We start from the raw sequence: 4,706 nt of genomic DNA, 5'->3' as shown, positions 1-4,706 counted from the left end.
TCTCAATGGCCTCTGCTGCTCCCTCGCAGCGGGGTCCCTCTGTTCATTCCTGATGGTACCGACTTGCTCATTCCCTCTTTGTCTCAGTCAAGCTCACCAGACTGGTCAGTTCTCTGAGTCCATCAAACAGAAGACGCTGTGGGTCTTCTTGCCCTGCTTTTGTTCTCAGCTTTGTTCATTTCCGATTTTATTTTCTTATCTCTGCCCATCTTTTTTGTTTGGCTTTGTTCTTTTATTCTCTGAATTCAGGGGTCAGCAACCGACAGCCTGTGGACTAGGTCAGTGCACAGCCGTTTGTGCACAAGCCGAGCGCTCAGAACGGCTTCTGAAAGGTTGGGAAGAGGAGGAGCAGGGAGAGAACATGTGACAGAGACCATCTGCGGCCCTCAGGACCCAAAATCTGGCCCTTTCAGGGTGAAGTTTGCTGGGGTCCCAGTGGCCTAGTGGTCAAGTTCAGTGTGCTCTGCTTCAGCAGCCTGGGTTCGGATCCCGGGTGTGGGCCTACACCACTGTCAGCCACACTGTGGCCTCATCCCACATACAAAATAGAGGAGGACCAGCACAGATGTGAGCTCAGGGCCAATCTTCCTCAGCAGGAAAAGAAAAAGTTTGCTGACTTCTGCCTAATTTCTAAAATCGGACACTTAGCTCATCAGTTTTTCACGTCTAATTTTTCAAATATAACCATTCAGGGTTGTAAATTCCCTTCCACTTACAACTTCAGATATATTTGACAAGTTTTAACAGGGACCATTGTCATTATCATTCAGTCCTAAGGATGTTCTAACTTGTATTGTGACTTCCTCTTTGACCCGTGAGTTACATAAAGTGCATTTTTCAATTTTCTAAGCATATGAGGTTTTGTTTGCCATCTTTTTGTTACTGAGTTGTGGTGAGAGAATACGATCTGTGTAATAACCAATACCTTAAAATGCACTGATGTTTTCTTTCTGCCTATACGTGGTCGACCTTCGGCAGCCTCACGTGTGCGTGAAGTCATGTGACGTCCGGCTGTCAGGAGCTGCGTTCTGGTCATCCGCCAGCTGAAGCTCACTAACCAGGGTGACCAGACCTTCTCCATCCATATTGTTTTTTCTGGGTCTACTTGACCAACTAACTACTGAGAGAGGATTGTCAAAAAATCTCCAACTAGGACAGTGGATTTGTGATTTTCTGCTTGTAATTTTGCCGGTTTTTGCCGTAGCGTGTAACTTGCAGAATTAAATTTGTAGGTCTCCCTTCCATTCACAGGAGATTTTAGTCTATTTTCACTCACTAGGCTTAACCCACACATTTGAACTCATTCCCACCATCTCACTTTGACCCACTCTCCTCGCTCTCTCTCGCCACCAAGCCCCGTCACCTCCCACCGCCCTCGAGCAGCCCAGGCACGCTCCTGCCTCAGGGCCCTGTGCTGGCTGTGGCCTCTGCATGGCACACGCTTCCCCACACACCCTCCCCTCTCTCGCCTCCCCAAGCCCATGGCAGCGGCCAGCACCCAGGACTGGCCAACAGCATCTGCCTAACGAGCAAGTGTGTAGATTCCTCACACCCAGGTTTCTGACATTTCTGTAGAGGGTTTGCATCTGCATCTGCTCGGCCCAGGCCAGGCCTCAGGAGGCCACAGGGCCAGCATGGGGTTCAGGGCCCTCCAGGGAGTGCCCCCTCTACCCGGAGGCCAGAAAGGCAGGGGAGGGCCCAGTAGGAGGGGACAAACCGTGCTTTTAGCAAAGAACTCACTATCTCGTCCAGTGAGCGGGGGCTGTGAAAGCCACGGCCAGGAGGACGGGGCTGGGGGCTGCAGATCCCCCACCCCAGGCTGTCACTGCCCTTGGGCCCTTGGCTCCAGCCAGGAGGGAGGCGAGCGGTCAATGGGGTCCAAGCACTGGCACGCAGGCAGAGGCAGCCAGAAAAAACCCAGGACGAGGGACAAGAGGTGGGGAGGCTGTCTCTGTCAGTCTTGCATTGCCCACGGTGGCTGAGGCCCCAAGCCGTCTGCCGGCCCCTCCCTCGGAGCACCCAGAGCCAGCGGGCGGAGGAAACAGCCAGTGCACAATCGGCCAAAACAGCGGCCACGGGGGTGGGGGGGACACTTTCTGGAGCAGCCCAAGCCTCTGGGTAGAGAAGGGGTCGTTCAAGGCCCCCAGCCCAGGAACACGGTTGTCCCCAAGGCCGCTGCATGACCCATGCCCACTCCCCAGGGCCGAGGTGTCAGACTGGGCAGGGTCTGCCCCAACCCAGAGGACCCCATGGGGGGCTGAGTGGTGAGGTAGATGCCAAGGACCCGCCCCCAGGCCCCCGAGGCTGGCCTGCACCGCGGGCCAGTCCCCAGCTGCCCACCCACAGCTCTGGGGCCTCCTGAGAGGGCCCTGGGGTCGCCTGCCTGCCCCCAATCCAGAGGGGAAGGGCTGTCACCGACACCAGGCCCCCCTCGGTGGGTGAGAAGGCTAAAGCAGCTCCCCCCCAGGCACTTCCCGGGGCTGGGGACACACCCGAGGCTGCCACGTGGACCCCACACGGGCTGCAGGCCGCAGCTGGGGTGCAGAAGCACTGGGGCCGCCCCCAGTCTCCACTTCCCTGGACGGAAAGCAGGCTACAGCCAGTGGAAGGACGTCGGGGCCAGAGACAGGCCGGCCAGGCGGGGCACGTCTTCCTGGACCCCTAAGTGGAAAGCGGGGCACAGAGTGGGCGCCTGGGTGAGAGGTGGGGCACACACAAGGAGGATTTGCAGAACTGGGGGGCAGGAAGTCGGGGAGAGGCAGCGGAAGCGAGCCTGAATGTCCAGTCAGGTGCCATCACAGACGGAGGAGGGGATCACCGCCCCCCCCCCCCCCCCCCCGCAGAGGTGCAGCCTGGACGTGAGCTGGGGGCGTCAGGAGAGGCGGGTGGAGCAGGAAAGGGGCAGAGTTTGGGGAGGGGCGGGGAGCCTCCCCAGGAGGGAGGAAGAGCTTGGAGGTGAGCAAAGGGGACAGAGGCTCTGGCAGGACCCAGAGGCCACTGTTGGGGCTGGATTTTGTCCAAGGACTAAACAGCAGCCACCGGGAGCCACTGAACAGTGAGGGGGGGAGTGACCTCACGTGCAGAGACCCCTGCCACACCAGCTGGGGGCACCCTGGGACACGCAGCGCCAGCCCCTCATCCCCACCTCCCCAGGGCCTGACTCAGAGCGGGTGTGTGGGGGCAGCAGGCCCCCTGCTGGGTGGGGGCGCAGAACGAGCCCACCCGGGCCCCCCCTGTGTCCTCAGCTCAGGAAACGCCCCCTCTGCCAGGAGAACAGGTGGGGACTCTGCAGTGGCAGGGGAGGGGCTGCCTCCAGGGGGCAGGGCTGAGCTGGGGGCAGGGGCAGGGGGCCCAGGATGCCAATCACCCCCCCGTCCGAGGACCTGCTGCCCCTGGTTCCCAAGGCTCTTCAGGTCCCTCCTGCACCTGTAGCCAGGTGGTGGCTCTGGGGGGGCGGTGACACTTGCAGGAGCTGGCGTGACCCCGAGGCTCCCTTGCATTTCAGGTGGCCCCACAGGCTCCTGTCCACACACAGCCCACACTCGGCCAAAGTCTACCATAGCCCTGGAGGTCAAGCAGCACTGGCTCCATCCAGACATGGGGGGCGGGCCACTCGCTCACATGTCACTGAGGACAAACGCAGCTCCGCATTCCAGCACACGGCTGCTCGCAGGGTCCCCCCAGCACCTCATGCCCATCTTCCTCTTTAAATTAACCCTGGGCAGCTTCCCAAAACCCCACTGTCTGGGTGACACCCAGACGGTCCTGGCCACCAGCATCTTGTTAGACTCCCCTACAGCTGAGAGCCACCAGCTGGACCAGTGGACAATTCTAGAACAAAGCAGGAGGCTCTCTGGCATCTGCCTGCTGAACCGGCTGCCCCTCCACACAGACACCCATCGACGGCCTGTCTCCTCAGGAGTCCAGTCGGTGAGGGAACGAGACTGACCAGCACCTCGGGAAGTGTCAGGCCTCAGACTGCAGCCTAGACATCAAGGGAAAAAGAATCCTTTAACCTGAAAACACACTCGCATGGCCACTTCAGACTCTGAAATCGAAGAGTCGGACCAGGGCTGCTGGCACGAGGTCAGGCTGTGAGGGGTAGCCTGCTGGAGGAGGGGACCACCCAGCGGCGGACGGCTGCTCTGGCCCAGCCACTTCCCACCTTTGCCCACCTTGATCTACAGCAGAAACCAGTTTTGAAAGTGGTTTCCATAAATGACAGCGACCTACACAAATTTTGTCAGGAAAAACAATTAAGAAAATTTCTCCAAAGATTATTAATGTTTTCTTTCGCTGTCACAAACTCCCTCTTCTGCCCCAAAGTTCCTCAGGTCAACGTCTCCTGTGGGAATCCCTGTGATTTTATTAAATTAGGAATAAAACCACCATGGCCGAGTGGTTAAGTCCACGCGCTCCGCTTCAGCAGCCCAGGGTTTCACCTGCTCAGATCCTGGGCTGGACCCAGCACCGCTCATCAGTCCATGCTGATGCGGCGTCCCACATGGCAGAACCAGAAGGACTTACAATTAGAATACACAGCTATGTATTGGGGGGCTTTCGGGAGAAGAAGGGAAAAAAAGATTGGTAACAGATGTTGGCTCAGGTGCCAATGTTTTAAAAAAGAAAAACATAGGACATCCCATGCTGTGTCCTCAGACTCTATTTAAACCCGGAAATGAAAATCAAGAAGCAGAAGTCACACG

Source organism: Equus caballus, chromosome 3, assembly GCF_041296265.1.
Source record: "Equus caballus isolate H_3958 breed thoroughbred chromosome 3, TB-T2T, whole genome shotgun sequence".
Lineage (NCBI taxonomy): Eukaryota > Metazoa > Chordata > Mammalia > Perissodactyla > Equidae > Equus > Equus caballus.
This window is presented reverse-complemented; position numbering follows the sequence as displayed.